At 43.3% G+C, this 17,079-nt stretch overlaps 1 protein-coding gene across 3 annotated transcripts in view; it reads right to left on the bottom strand.

The window, feature by feature from the left end:
• The window catches only part of LOC149772555 (uncharacterized), an 81,394-nt gene that overhangs the window by 30,255 nt on the left and 34,060 nt on the right, over positions 1 to 17,079 (bottom strand). The gene's annotated exons all lie outside the window — the stretch shown is intronic.

Below are 17,079 nucleotides of genomic sequence, written 5' to 3' on the forward strand. Positions count from 1 at the left end.
CAAATGGGGATGTAGTGTCAGACTATAGTATCATTTTTTAAAAATAAGTCTTTGGTATGACTCGGCCAGGTTTCGAACCTGCGACCTCACGCATCCGAGGCGGACACTCCAACCACTACGCCACCAGAGCGGTCGATCCTTACATTAAATAACTCAGTCTCTGTGTCATTCCTGGAAAGCTATAGAGTGGGGGTCTTCATCCCACTACTTCGTAATAACTCCGCAAAACAGGGGCATACACCAAAATGTGTGTGTGTGTGTGTGTGTGTGTGTGTGTGTGCGTGTGTGGGGGGGGGATTTGGATTTTTAATTAACATAGCTTTAACAATTTTCAGTCATATCTTTACGTTGTCTGCACTGTGACAGTCTATAGTGATGTTTAGCACCGGGACATGATGTTGCAGACATGAAGCATTATGTCCCACCCAGTCACATTATCCTGAGACTAGCCCGACCAGTCCTAACACTAACATCTTCATGCTGAACGCCCAGCGATTTAGCTGTTAGTACCATTTTTGTAAGTCTCTGCTATAACTCGGCCGTGGATCGAACCCACGACCTACCATCCGAGGCGGACACAACCAAAATGAGAGGGGAATACATTTTTTATATAAAAAAATGGGATTTGAGTCAAAACCAGGAAATAAACGGATATATTACCGGTTTTGCAAACGCAATAATAGCTGTCAATCTTAGCGAGTACAACTATGAAAAAGCAGGATCGTACACTAACTTAAATAGTAAACTTAACTTCTATCTGTTAACAAAACCACAACAAAATTAGAAACATTTCGCTAATTTACAGATATAACAGTATCATTTTTTTCTTCTCCAAATTGTAAGAAAAGCCGAAATTATCGAAAATATAAAGAATTTAACCTGATGAATACCATCTACTTCATTCTTTGAAACATTGTTTAACCAAATTATTAGCGTTGGCCATGCAAACGGGAAATCGCGGAGGGAAGGCAGGTGAACGAAATTCACTAAATAATAATAATAATAATAATAATAATGAATCATTCATCGAACATTTCCCTGTCATACTCAATATTTAGCCGTTACCCTATATGTATGTACTACCCTGAGTATTTCAACGAAAGTCCGTGTTAATAAAAGTCTTTATTCATTTACTTATCGGCTGCATTTTCTCACATTGGGATGCCTGCCTTGGATTATGACGTCTGCACTGACAAGAACGCTGGCGGAAACATGCAACATGGAGAAACGTACTTATTTACAAATCCGCGAAGCCCGATGTACTAAAGCTTACATGACACAGGGGTCAAAACAGCGGTAGCGATTTATTCTGAGAGAGTTTGAGTATCTATGTTTGAAGGAGGGCCTTGTCTTCAACAGTATCACACAACTCCGTCTACTATATAACTCTCTGGGAACAATGAAAATGTCAGACAAACATAACTGAAAACAGATTGTACACAAGGTTTTGTTTTAAAGATTGCATTTATTGGTAAATTAGGCTACTTTATAATATAAAACAAAAATAGATCGTCAGCTTTCAATCAAATGGTTATCATGGTTGTTAATGTTGTTATGTGCAAAATCCCGGTAAACATTTGTAGCGATCGAAGTAATAATTTTGTAAGATATTTAAACATGGGCAGTGTAAATGTGTCTGGAGTTATCACTTTTTTGTGTAGTAGTTCTGATGTTAATTTATCATCTTTTTCAAGAGAAATATTTATCAAGCCTGACGATCAGAACTCCATATATATAATTATCGATGTGTCGAGTTTTAATTCCCTAGAGGGTCTTGTGCCATTTCATCATGTTCAAGAATAGTAACGAATCAATCATGTCAAATGTCGTGCCTGTAATTTCCGTTGTGATTTTTCATGAAGACAACTGTTTGCAAAGAAAGTAGTTGTCTTCGGGGGGAAAGTAAGGGCATTTTCCACTTTAAGCGCGTGCATGGCCACACACACGCAGATAACCCTAACCCTAACCCTAAACCATATATATATATATATATATATATTATGCTAAGCAGTGAATTACTTGATTTTATAATGAAAATAATATTGATATTTCACTGTAGTGAAAGAATAATATATTTTCACTACAGGAACTACTTTTGGGGGTCAGAAAATACTTACCTCCCTTTAATTTTCTGTCAGTGAACTACATTTTCCTTATGTAGTGATTGTTTTCTTATTAATAACCCCTGTTTATTATCCTTGAAACTTGTAGTTTATTATTGTGGAAATATCAATTATTTGTATCAATCTGTCGTGGAACTAATTTTGTGCGCAGGTACACATAGCACAGCTTAACATGTACGGTAAACAGCTGACATTACCGTAAGAAATCTGCTAATTCACTGTGTCACAAACTTTAGGTAGCCAACGTATATGAGTATAAAATAAAAAGAATATCTGATTGAAACGAGTGAATAACGGATACATTTCATCTCGTGGGTGAAAAACTCTAGCATTTTCATCCACTCGAAGAAATATATCCGTTATTCACTCGTTTAAAGCAAATATCCTCTATATATTCGTGAATAACTTATTATAAGGATATCCCTATCTTCACGAAAATAAATCACTGGTCTTCCATGAAAAATATACTTTTCTATCTGGTGATTATATACTATTTCTTCGAATTTTCCTTATATGTTCACGTAACTTGACTGCAGCTTTCTGACAAGCTAAGTGCAGTGTCTGTCATTTTGTAGAGAGAGAGAGAGTTTTTTCAGATGCTCTCTGACACTGCCAAATACCATTTCCTAGTGGATAATTCTCCAGCAAACGTTACACTGTATACATTTGTACAAGACCTCTTTGAGAAAAAGAGTAAACTTTCATATAATTAACACACACACACACACACATATATATAAATTCCGCTTGTATATTACACAACGTTTTGTTTGAACATAATTATCCAATTGACAAGATAGCATATTCATTTCAATAATTCCATATAACTACAAACATTGTCATTAACGAACTTTATACTGGCATTGTTCCATATACAATAATTCCATATAACTACAAACATTGTCATTATCAAATTTTATACTGGCATTGTTCCATATATAATAATTCCATAAAACTACAAACACTGTCATCAACAAAGTTTATACCGGCATTGTTCCATCTATGTAAGCCTTATAAGGGAGCACACTATTGTTACAGCAAATTACACTCGGTTCTTTTATACATGTTGAAATTTCACAATATATTGCACGGGGCCCCGAGTTGCCGAGTGGTCTAAAGCGCTCACCGTTCCTGATCACTGCCATCTCACCTCTGTCTGCGTGGGTTCGAGTCCAAGGCTCGGCTAGCGTGGGTACGTGGGAAAGCCTGCCAGTAGCTTATCGTGGGTCGCTGGTTCTTCCCTGGGTTTTCCAGGGTTCTTCCTCCACCAGTTATACTGGAAGCCATGTATAGCCTATCTTGTGCTGAAAAATGGCGTTAAACCCTAGAACAACACATGATACGAAATTTCTACTTAAAAGTTTAAACTGAAAACTTAGGCAGAAGCCTGTTCTAAACAGTTTAAATAGCGAAGGATAATTACTGCCACGCTAACCTATTTTCTCACTGGAGTCGTCGGTTGAACACGAATGTTTGACGTCCATCCCATAACTCAGAAAGTACAGGTAATGTTGAAAGCTGAGTAGTGAAGTGGGCCACCCTAGCGTCAATGGGAATTAGCATTACAGACCCCCCCCCCCCCCCCGGCCACTCTAGCGTCAAGGGAAAATTAACATGGAGAAAAATCGTGGGCCACTCTAGCGTCAAGGGGAATTTAACATGGAGAAAAACCCTGGGCCACTCTAGCGTCAAGGGGAATTGAATATGGAGAAAAACATCGTGGGACTGTCTAGCGTCAAGGGAAAAAAAAAATTTTTAAAAAAAAGGGGTAGGCAATGGAAAGTCATTCTCTTTTCGAGAAATATGGGTGGCCCTGAAAAGGGCCTTTGGGTTTATGTTAATGTATCCATTAACGTAAAGGGCATCTGCGGCATCTTCTTGTCCTCAAGCTGCGTCTTACTCGAGGGCCATAAATCAGTGTCCTCTTGAGGCAACCTTGTCTTTCTACGTACACTCCTCGTATCCACAGACTGGTGTCTGACTTGTCGACAACGGTCCACTTGGACCGGACATACATGAGCATGTCCGTCCTAAACATCATGGAAGACACAAGGGTGGATGATTCGACTGTGGTCCACATCTTGAAGCGACGAGAACAGGTGAATCAATGCAGTGAACTGCGCTTATGTATAGGTAGAGGAAGGATTGAAACATATTGAGTTCATTCACCAATCCGAACACGCGTTACAAAATTCAGTCAGCCCGCATCCAATCCGAAGAGAGCAGTTTGTGACGTCACGTGGTCTATATAGATTCGCTAGCGCTTGTGTACAGTCAATCTATGCGACACTGATTCAACATGACAGAAACTCAGAAAACGATCCATTGGGGTGCAACAGCAGGGGAGACTGCCCAAGGGAACCCGGACTTACTTTCAGAAGAGGTGAATTGGGATTTTGTGGATTTTCTTACCTCGCAAGAATTTGTTCCAGAACCTTCGTTACCTTCTTCATTACCGCAAGTGGAGAATTTTAGACAGAGACAGAAAGAAGAATTGGAGAAATTTATACAACGACAAAAGGAAGCGGAACAAGCTTTTCTCCTACAGCAGCAGCAAGAAGAAGATGTAAGAAAAAAAACAACAGCAACAACAGCAAGAAGAAGTAGCAGCAAAGAAACAAGAGGGTGAAAATCAAACGGTTACGGTACTGTTGGACATTTTAGCGGAGTTAAGAAGTCTGAAACAAATGTATCAGACTTCTTTATTACGACCGAAGAGAATACGACCTTCCCGAGCTAAAGACGTTAACCCTGTGACTAAGCCTACCGTACCACCCTTAGTGATTTCAACCCAATCATCAACATTACGCAGTCTAGAAGTAGGCCTTGGCCGTGGCAAAGGCTTAAGGCAGTTAAAGTTGATTGCTTAAACTCACCCCTACACCAAAAAAGGCCCTTTTCAGGGCCACCCACGTCTCTCGAAAAGAGATACACTTTTAATTTGCCAATAACTCAAAAAAAACACCCAACCCATTTTATCCCTATAGTACGTGTCTTTTGTATGAGTGCGTGAGTGTACGTTCTTATTTTAAAATCATAACTCAAAGACACTTACCTTATATAATTAATTTATTCTTTTATCCATTGTTACAATCCAATTCACAATTCACAACAGAACACTTTAATTAAAAGTTCATTGACTTCTTCTTTCTCCTTGTTTAGTCTCTCTGTTTTTTGAATTTCTTCACCGTCTTTTCCTCTTCTTTCTCCTCATTTTCTTCCCTTCTTCTTTTCTTCTCCTGTTTCTTTGCCTCTTGTAAATAGAATTGCATTCTTTCTTCCTCTTCTTCCTCTGAAGAATCCCTCTCTTCCTCTGAAGAATTTCTCTTTTCTTCTGACTCCTCTTGTTTCTTTTTTGGGCAATCTGGAGAACAATGTCCTTTTTCATGACAATAATAACAGGTATCCTGACTTCTGTCTTTTTTAGCCCTTTTTTTTCTTTTTTGACGGTCTGTACACTCTGAAGACCAATGCCCTTTCTTCTGACAGATATAGCAAGTATCTTGACTTTTATCTCGAAAGGAAGGAGAGTAGTCCGTGGGCTGGTCTGAAGAGAATTTTCTAATGACCCCTCGCAAAGCTCTGACGAAACGTTCGATTTGGCTAGTCTCTTCCATCGTTGTGCTCGGCTTGAGAGTGAAATGAATGGTGAAAGGACAAGACACACACCCTTTTATATACGCTGGTCTGCCAGGACTATAAATTAGTCTATGGTGTTTAAACTTGAGTCATTTGACGTTTTTCACTCAAGATGAAACGATCCTATTCATTCGAGAAGAAAGAAGAAGAAAGTAAGAGGCAGAAACGTGATCTATCGCCTCGTACCAGGGCTGAAATCTTGGCACAAATTTATGCCAGTGATTTTGAAGAGGACATGAGTGAACCCTCTAAACCAAGTTCACCACCCTTAGTCAACCCTGAAAAATACTATTCCATTCGAGAGACGGAAAAGGGCTCCTCTAGAAAATTTAGAACCACGGCTTACAAGTACACGGCGAAGTTTAAAGATTTCAAGGCTGAAGTGCCGTTAGAGAAAGCAGAAGTGGTTATCACTGGGGTGTGGGATTCTTTCCTCACCACACTCAAGCGACAATGTCAACCCAAAGAAGACGATCGCTTGAGACTTTCCATACAACACGACGGTTTGAAATCCCCTGTTTGGATCGAGTTTAGCACCCCTGCAGAATTGACCGCTTCCAAAGTCATGGACAAGATTCAACACGTACAACAATCTAATGACCAGTTTGACATCACCGATGGAAAAGCCACACTGGACATGACCCACGTCTCTCCTCCTCAAGGGACTGGACGCAAAAAGATGTTATCGGTGGACGACCTTCGCAACACCAAAACAAGTCTCGTCCGAATTCACAACCCTCAAGACCAGATGTGTTTAGCCCGTGCCATCGTGGTGGGACGAACCTATGCCAACAAGAACGACACGGTAGAATGGAAAAGAACCTGGAGAACTATTCAACAATCCGACCGAGCCAAACAACGAAATGAAGCAGAATTCCTGTAACAACAAGCCGGACTGTCCAAAAACACACCCTGTGGCATTCCTGAGATGCAAAAATTGCAAGATGTCCTAGCTCCACGATACACCTTGAAAGTGCACCCTCAAGAAATGCGCGGACCTAAGTTGTTTCGAGGCCAAGATTTTAAGGATGGAAAATACATTCATGTTTATTATCACGATGACCATTTCGATACCATTACCACCATCACCGGATTCCTGGGATACAGATATTATTGTGAGAAATGTGACCGTGGTTATAATATTCGAGAGCAACACAAACATTGTGGATCGAAATGCCGAGGACGTTCGGCCTCTCCACCCTGTCTGAGCGAAAGACCAGTGCCTTGTTCAACTTGTCTGCGCACGTTTGTCAGCCCTACCTGTTACGAACAACATTTGAAGACGCAAGGTTCACAGAAGAAATGTGCTTGTCAACTGCTGAGATTGTGCCCTACGTGTGGAAAAGGCATACTTACCAATAATGCCAAGGCACACGTATGTCGATGAAAGAAAAAATGTCACATTTGTCACCACATCGTGGACTTGGAACACCAATGCTACGTGCAAAAATACCAGCCCCCTCCAGAGAAAGAGGACGGTCACAAGAAGAAAGGCAATTTCATCTTTTTCGATTTCGAATGCATGCAAGAGACCGGCATTCACATTCCTAATTTCTGCGTGGCTCATCGAGCGTGCGAGAAGTGCATTCAAGAACCTATCTTCAGTCATTGCCCTCACTGCAGCAAGATTCCTGGAGGGCGTGAAAAAATCTTTCGGGGACCGAACACGTTAGCCGATTTTGCCCAATGGGTCTTAGACCCCGTCGACAAGACGTGGAGCCAAGAGGACATCGAACGTTACGGAGATTGTCATCGTCATGCCACGGTGATGGCTCACAATTTCTTCGGATACGATGGACAGTTTCTTTTGAGATACTATACGGAACAAGGCACCGAGCGTCCTAAAGTGACTTTGAACGGAGCCAAAATCATTTTCATGCAAGTGGGACAAGTACAGTTTAAAGATTCGATGAGCTGTTTGGCCATGCCTTTGAGTCGAATGCCTAAAACGTTTGGAATGACAGAAATGGCTAAAGGGTCCTTTCCACACTTTTTCAATACGGAAGCCAATCAACACGCCGTTCTACCCCATTTACCTGAGGCTCACTATTACGACCCCGACAACATGCCTACCGAACAACGAGAAGCTTTCTACGCTTGGTATCAGGCTCACGCCTCGGACCCTTTCGACTTTCAGGAAGAAATGCTAAAGTATTGTCGTTCCGACGTGGACATTTTACGGCGTTGCTGTGGAAAATTTCGAGAACTGTTCATGGAACACGGAGGGGTCGATCCTTTGAAAGAAGCTTGCACCATTGCCAAAGCGTGTTCCTTAGTATATCGACAACGATTCATGCCTGAAAACACCGTGGCTGTCATCAGCCCTCAAACGACCCACTATGTAAAACGTCAATACTCGGTCAAAGCCCTACGTTGGTTACATTACTTGTGCGACAAGGAAGACAAATGGATTCAGCATGCCCACAACGGAGGGGGTGAAAAAACCATCGGAACGTATTCGGTCGATGGCTGGGACTTAGAAAACCCAAAGATCGTGTACGAGTTTAACGGTTGCTTATTTCACGGATGTCCCGTCTGTTACCCTGATCGTAGCGCTAAAAATCAGTTTTTACAACGAACCATGGAAGACCTGTACCAGGACACTTGTCAGCGGCGCCTAAAGTTGGAACAGGAAGGATACCAAGTGGTGGAAATGTGGGAACACGAGTACGATCACCGTATGAAAACCGATCCCGGGTTTAAACGCCTCGTGGAAAGTTACCAGTTCATGGACACGCTGAACCCGAGGGATAGTTTGTACGGAGGAAGGACCAATGCCACCCTGTTTGCTGTACCAAGCCGACGAAGAGAAAGGAGAAGAAATCAAATACTTGGACGTGTGTTCGCTGTATCCCTACGTGTGCAAATATTGTCGCTTTCCTGTAGGGCACCCACAATTGTTCACGGAAAACAACGACCTGAAAAACATTCGACAATACGAAGGCTTGATCAAGTGTAAAGTTTTGCCTCCCACGAACCTATACCATCCCGTCTTACCTCACCATTGTCAAGGCAAACTGATGTTTCCCTTGTGCCGTGCTTGTGCCGAAACGTGCAACCAAGATCAGCCTTGTCAGCACACCCAGGAAGAACGGGCCTTGACGGGAACCTGGGTCAGCGTAGAATTGTTCAAAGCTCTGGACATGGGATACCAACTGTTAGAAGTGTACGAAATTTGCCACTTTCCCAAGACACAACAATGCCACAAGGGTGATCCCAGTCAGAAAGTCATTTTCGCCGACTACGTGGATGCCTTTTTGAAACTGAAACAAGAAGCCAGCGGCTATCCTTCCTGGTGTCACACTCCCGAAGACCAAATACAATTCAAAGAGAAATACTATGAACAAGAAGGCATCTCTTTAGACCACATCGAGAAAAACGAAGGCAGGCGATTGTTTGCCAAAGTGATGTTAAATTGCTTGTGGGGTAAAATGGCACAACGACCGTGTTTACCCAAGACGGAATATTTGACAGAACCTTCCCGCTACTTCTAGATGATTCACGACAAAACCAAATACATGAAACACGTGGACGTCGTTCGTGAGGATTTGATCTTGGTCAATTACGAAGAAGATCTGGACTTTGTACAAGACGACCCTTTTGGAAACGTCATCATTGCGGCTTACGTGACAGCCCATGCTCGCTTAAAATTGTACGAAGCTTTAGAACTGTTAAGGGAACGTGTCCTGTACTTTGACACGGACAGTTGCATTTACATCCATCACCCGAATCAACAGCACCCTGACATCGAAGGAGACCGTTTAGGAGCCTGGACAGACGAGCATCCCGACGACAAGATTCTAAGTTTCGTCAGTGGCGGTCCCAACAATTACGGCTACGAATACCGGGACAAACAAGGAGAAGTGCACACGACGTGCAAAGTGAAAGGACTGACTCTGAATTATCGTACCAGTCGTGTGGTCAACTTTGGGGTATTGAAAGAAGCCTTGCAATCGGGAGAGGATGGAAACTTTAAAGTGACCACCTACCAACCGAACAAGATTGTACGTTTACCCACTCACCACATCGTCAGTCGGCCCTTGGAAAAAATCTATCAAATCGTGTACCAGAAGCGAGTTCGACTTCCTAATCATTTCACCTTACCGTATGGACACGTCGGTATTGGTCTGTATATAAAAAGGAACCCTAGGCAAGATCGATAGTTCATTGTGACTACCAAGACCAAGCGAACAAGATGAATACTTTGAAAGAGACATCGTTCCAGTTTGGGGATTGTAAAAAAGTTGTATCTTCCTCTAGTGTGACTAATACTGGATGGATAAGACCCAGGCATTGCGATGGAAAATGTCCGGAAGGAAACTGCGATTGTCCATGTGGTTACCATTGTAATTGCGTAACGGAGATTGCAGACGAGTGCGATTGTGAGCCTTGCGATGGGACCGATGCAGTACGCTGTGACCTTAGCGATGCCGTAAAGCATCATGGGAACTTTGTTCTTACGACCCTTATCATGGAAAGTGATGCTGTGCGTGTCAAACCTGAGGGATGCGAAAGTGATGCTGCTCGTCCTCTTGGACATTTTAATGGGTTTCGTTTTAAAGGGGAATGTTCACCTTCACGTCTACCCCCCTACGGATGTCATCCAGCCCTGAGCAAACTCCTATTCATGTCACCCAACCCTCATCGAAACGAACCTGTGAAAGACGAATATTCGTTTCCTGTGCGTTCGTCGGAATACTGCGACTTTGAAAATCGTCTTCAATCGTTCAAAGGAAAATGGCCAAAGTATCTGGGAGGACCGAAGCCCGAAGAATTAGCCAGAGCCGGATTTTTCTACTTGGGCGAAGGAGATAAAGTCAAGTGCTTCAGTTGCGGTGTGTCACTTCACCACTGGGAACCGCAAGATTCGGCCTACGTAGAACATGCTCGATGGTCACCGAATTGTCATTACTTACCCTTAGTGGGACCGAGGCATTGAAATAACTTACCATAATCTGTTCATGGATACTTTACAAGAGAACATTCGTGCTTTGCCTGTGGAGTTCAGAGAACGCATTTACCGAGAGCTGGTCAAAATACAAGTGAAACGTAAAGAACAATTGCATCCCTTACGTCACCGGTGTTTGAACCACTGGTACCTGAAGGCTATACAAGGACTGATTCAATTGAAAGTGTTCCATTGGACAGACATTGATCAACGATCCCCTAGTTTTAAAAAGGATTGGTTTGTTATGGACGATTCTATCTACTACATCATTGTAAACTTACTGCATCGAATTCCAGAGGAAGAGTTAACGAATTACCAACATCTTGTACACAATGTCAACTTAGTGAAAGAGGAAACTTCTGAACGAATTGTAATGTGTAAATTAGTGACTAAACGATTTAAATTCGACACTGAAGTAAAACCATGTCTGTGCAAAGAGTTCATTTCTTGTGTCAGACCAAAGAGGATTTAGTATGACCTATTCATGGACACTTTGCTAGAGAACATTCGTGCTTTTCCTGTGGAGTTGAGAGAACGCATTTACCGAGAACTGATCAAAATACAAGTGAAACGCAAACTCAAAGTTATTGAACCGTTTTTAAATTATGCTCTGTTCCAAAACATAAGAAGACTGATTATGAGTGGATATTACATCAGGCACAAAGGTAAACGAGGCTATTGGCCACCACCCAAGGATTACAAAAACAGTGTATATACTTATGGATACTTTACAAGAGAACATTTTGGGCTTGCCTGAGGAGTTGAAAGAAAGGATTTACCGAGAGCTGGTGAAAATACAAGTTAAACGTAAAGAACAATTGCATCCGTTACGTCACCAGATCTTTAACCACTGGTACCTGAATGGTATAAGAGAACTGACTCGTCAGAAATTGTTTCAATGGTCAGACAGTGTTCAAAACTTTGAGGTCGCCAATGATCGACATGTTCATAATTATGGTTACTTAGAGATTCACCTAGTGCAACGCATTGAGGAAGACAAGTTAAAGGATTACCAACATATTTTACGTGGAATCTACTTAGCGGAAGAGGAAACTTCTAAACGAACTCTGACGTTTCGGTTACAGTATGCAAGTTTTAGATTTCCTACTGGAGAACGAAGATCTCTGGCTAGAAAGTACGTGTATTGCATCCGAAAAAAAGAGAATATAAAAACAGGCTGCCATGCCACGACTTATGTCACATGTCATTGAACAGATTCCGTGGAAGGAACTTAATGACCATATTCAAACCGTGGATCATTACCATCGATTATTACAAGAACTGTATCCATTCAATTTGGGTCGACAAGTGGTGTGTGTCTTAGTGACTTGTTTTCTGGGATTTCGTTTGTGGACTCTTTACGATCAGTACTTACCACATCCCCCATGGCCTTAAATGGTCACGAAAAACTCCTTTTGCTCAAAGCCTTGCGGTTTCATCTGGATACTTCTCGACCTCAACAGGAAAAAAAGATTCGTCAACTTTTAGCTACCCAAGACGTGTATGACGATGTGTGTGTAGCTTGTGACTTACATCCCCATTGGACAGATGTCCGTGCCTGGAAAGAATGGGATTTTGAGGCTTGGACCCAAGAAGTGGCCCAGTATGCACGAGATTTGTTCAAGGAAAAAGTTACTTTTCAACCCGTGTTAGTGACGGTGCCAGAAGAACCCGTCACCCAGGACAGGACTGTCGTGGACAGGCCTGAAAGACCCTTTCGGGAGTACACTTGTGTGACCTTACCCCATACTATAGAACTGGTTAGAACATTACCCAAAACATGTTGTACAGACACTTGTGTTTATTCTACGTTAATGGTTATCATGTGCCTTTTATCCTTGTACTTAAGCCTTTGGCTTTTATGTATTTTTTTTTCTTTCGTATTCATGTTTGAAACATTCAATAAACGTGTTCTGAAAAAAGTATATAAACTCTCGTCTTGTTTGTTTTCGTGTCACAAGTGACATTTCTCACACTATGGCTACTTCTGCTGTCTCTGCTCCCTCTTCCTCTACTGTCAAAGTCATCGACGAACACTTAGATCGTGCCAGTTGGGAGGCTTTGTATCTTCGCCATCCCTTTAACAAGCTCATTGCTGGACCTAGCGGTTCAGGCAAAACCGAATTCGTCAAACGTTTGATCGAACATAAACATCATTTGATCGATCGACCCCCTCAGCGGATCGTGTGGTGTTACAAAGAGTGGCAATCGGCGTACAGCCTCTTGCGAGAAAGTCAAGGCGATTCCATCGTGTTTGTGGAAGGCATTCCTAAAGAAGACGACGGCATCGTCTCTGACTCCCGTCAAACCCATTTGGTCATTTTCGACGACATGTTAGGAGAAGACGAAGAAGAAATTAAACTGTGGTTCACGCGCAAAGGGCATCACCGTAATGCCAGTGTCGTTTACATCACCCAAAATTTGTTTCAACAAAGTAAAGCCCATCGCACCATCAGTCTCAATGCGCATTATGTGGTCTTGTTTAAAAGCCCTCGAGATAAATCGCAAGTGCAAGTCTTAGCCAAACAGTTAGGAACGCCTTGGCTGACTCAGGCGTACGACGATGCCACTCAAACGCCACACGCCTATTTAAACGTCGATTTGAAACCTACGACTCCCGAGGATTTGCGATTTCGTACCCACTTGTTTCACCACTGGTGCCAAGACGGAGGGCCTGTCCTGTACACGTCTCCGTCCTCGACTTACCTTCACTCCACATAAAAAAAATCTATAAAAACCTCAGACCCTTTTCGTCTGTCTCACACACAGTGTGAACATGACGTCCCTTCAGTCGCATCTTCCCGTCAAATTGATTCGTGCCTTGTATGGCATCAGTCGAGAAAAAAATCCACAAATACGAGTTCGTGTCTTAGAAGCTAGTCTCAGAGAAGTCTTACGATGGTTCACGGTGACGGCACGTCAATTACTCCAAGGAATTATTCAGATTCCTCATCAAATCAAACGCTTTTCTGATCGAAACAAAGTCGCTTTGGTCCAACTGGCCGATCTCCGCATCGACACTCAAACCAAAAAACAAATCATTTTGAAACCTGGAGGGAGCGGTACTCTAGGAGGGGTCATCATTCGCTCACTTTTAAGATGGGATCCTAATGCCCCCAAACTTCTCCCCAAGAAAAAAGTCCAACGAAGCCCCAAGAAGGAGAAAAAGACCAGGTCCCCAAGGAGAACTTCTCCAGTGGCGGGACCCTCCTCTTACCAGACACCACCCCGGAAAAAGAAAAGAAGTCCACAGAAAAAGAAACAGAGAAAAAGTCCCCAGAAAAAGAAAAGCCCACAGAAGAAAACTACTCGCAAGAGAGACACTTCGGCCAGGACGCAACCTTACACTCGCAAACCACGACCTGCCACGGCAGTGACTGCGGCCTCACGTTCATCCACTTCTCCGTTGATGACACCAAGAACTGAAGGGTACTTGGAGACGTTGATCACACCAAGAACTTCTCCGTTGATGACCCCCAAAAGAACTTCCCCAGTGGCAGGACCCTCCAATTTAGTGGCAGTGGCTGCTGCTCACAAAGTACCTTCTCCCAAAATCAAAGTCCAAGAAAGATCGCGCATGTTACAAAGTTTACTGGATTTGTCCAAGCAAGAACTGGCTCGATTTAGTCCGTTGCGTACCCCTGCACGACGTGTCATGCCTGTCCTCAAACTGATGCCACGTAAAGACAATCAGTGGCGACGGGTTCCAGTATAAAAGTAGGGTATCAGTGTTTTTGGTGCTGAAGACTCAAAGATGTCACCCTCCAGAAAACCCCAAGGAAAGAAAAGAAAAGGACTGCCTCCTCGTTTAGTCAAACATGGGGACATGTTATCTGTCCTGTCCAAAGCTTCTCCAACTCTACGAAAAAAACTCATTCAATCGGCCTCCAAAGAGGTCATCGATACTGTGTGCGAATGTTGTTTGAACGTTTTGAAAGGCACGATCCCTTTGTCCAAACACCAGAAACAATGCTTAGGCAAACATCGTCACGTTCTTCGCCAAATGGTTCAAAAGAAAATTCCCATTCGTCAAAGAAAGAAGATGTTGGTCCAACGTGGAGGCATTTTACCTCTCTTGTTAGGCACCATACTGAAAGGAGTCTTGGGAACCATGTTGGAAGGACTGGTGGGAGCAAGATAAAAGGGACCTCGGAAGTCCCAAGATCTCAGAATCGACCCCTGACAACCCCATGGAAGGACGAAAACTAGCTTTAGTGCCTTACAAACGATGGATGGAATACCATCGGTGGCAAGAACAACGCACCCCGCATTTACCTCCCAATCCCAATTTGAGCGAGATTTCCCAATTACAACACGAATTGCAGTCCTTGATGGATCGCCAAGATTTGTCCGAAACAGAAAAATCGCAAAAGTACGGTCAACTCTTGCAACGACTGCAACTCTTTCACCAGAAAGCTTTAGACGAAACAGTTCGACCCACTCTGAAAGATTTTAAGACCTTGATGAAAAGTCCAGCACCATCATCACTACTACCACCACCACCAGTACTACCACCACCAGTACTACCATCCCCAGGGGTCACCAGAGATGCTACCCTACGAAGACCTGAGGAAGAAGAGATGCGAGAAGTGTTTCAAACACCGTCAGCAGCTCCCATTTCGAGTAAGATTGCAGCATCCTTGTTGACCCCGTCCCCCACACCCCAACGAGAAGAAATGAAAGCTTGGGTTAAAAAGATGATATCCACTCCTCCTTCAACAGAAGTGAAAAAGAAAGAAGGGAAACCAGAAGTGAAAAAAGAAAAGAAGACCAAAGCCATTCCATTGCCACCTCCACCACCACTACTTTCAACTTCTACTCCCGTAGCCCATCGGACACGTAAATCCGTTTCTAAACCACCCTTTCGTCCCACCCAAAGTAGCATCACCGAAGAGTGGGTGACTTATTAACACACCAAAAAATGGAAAAAGTCTTAGCCAGCATTTACTACGATCGCTCCCATCCTGCAGGTTACGCAGGAGTTCAAAAATTGTATCGTGCTGCCAAAACTCGACTGAAAAGTCTCCGTTTACCTCAAGTGCAACGATGGTTACAAGAACAAGCTACCTACACTTTACACAAACCCATTCGACGCAAGTTTCCCAGAAGTCGCACCCGAGTGGAAGACATCGATCATCAATGGCAAGCCGACTTAGCCGATGTCTCTCATTTGGCCAGCTACAATCGTGGCTACAAATATTTGTTTTGTGTCATCGACGTCTTTTCCAAATTTGCCTGGGTCGTGCCCTTGACTTCCAAATCCAGCAGCGAGTTAGTGCGAGCCCTGCAACGGGTGTTGAAACAAAACGGTCGTCACCCTCTTCGATGGCAAACGGACAAAGGCACCGAATTTCTGAACCAAGCTTTCCAAAAAGAATTAAAGAAACGTGACATTCATTTTTTTACCACCGAGAATCCCGAAACCAAAGCCAGCATCGTGGAACGTTTTCAAGACACTTTGAAAGAACGCATGTGGAAATATTTTACGCATCACCACACTCTGAAGTACATCGACATCTTACCGCACCTGGTGCAAGCGTACAACCAATCTTACCATCGAAGCATCGGACGTGCCCCGCAAGAAGTGACTCCCGAGAACGAAGTGTTGGTGTTTGAGCGCCTGTTTGGTACATCCCCGACGAGGGCTGTCCCCAAGAAAAGTGGAGAGTTGACCGTAGGAGATTGGGTGCGCATTGGTAAAACCAAACGCACTTTCGACAAAGGTTACTTATCTAACTGGACGACCGAATTGTTTCGCGTCACTGGACGAGTGCATGGCCGTCATCCTACCGTCTATAAATTGGAAGACATGAACGGAGAAGTGCTCAAAGGAACGTTTTATTTGCCCGAGTTACAACGTGTGACCAAAAAAGAAGACGACGTGTACGACATCGAAAGCATTCTCGAACGCAGAACCCGTAAAGTGGGCAAACGACGTGTCAAAGAAGTCAAAGTACGTTGGAAAGGATATCCACCCAGTTTTGATTCTTGGATCGACGCTTCGCAAGTCATCGACTATAAAAATAAGTGACCATCATGCCCTTTCACACAGACGCAGCTACGTCGACCACACCTTCACCCAGTTCTTCTGTGCAAGATTTACAAAAACAACCCTTGTGGGTGTGGTGCGGAGAACGTGTGCCTAAAACGCAAATCGTCTTTTTCTGCCAAATCTTCGTGGTGTATTGTGTCATCGGTGCAGCCATTGCCAATTTGAGTTTGCAACAAGGAGACAAACAATTGTGGACCATTTTATTGAGCAGTTGCATCGGTTACCTGCTTCCCAATCCCTCCCTGAAATTCTCCTCCAACGGGAACCACGGGAACCTTGTGTCCAGTGCCAGTGTCAGTCACCACTCCAACAACAGC

The sequence above is a fragment of the Sinohyriopsis cumingii genome, unplaced genomic scaffold (assembly GCF_028554795.1).
Source record: "Sinohyriopsis cumingii isolate HCF-2022 unplaced genomic scaffold, ASM2855479v2 utg001397l, whole genome shotgun sequence".
Lineage (NCBI taxonomy): Eukaryota > Metazoa > Mollusca > Bivalvia > Unionida > Unionidae > Sinohyriopsis > Sinohyriopsis cumingii.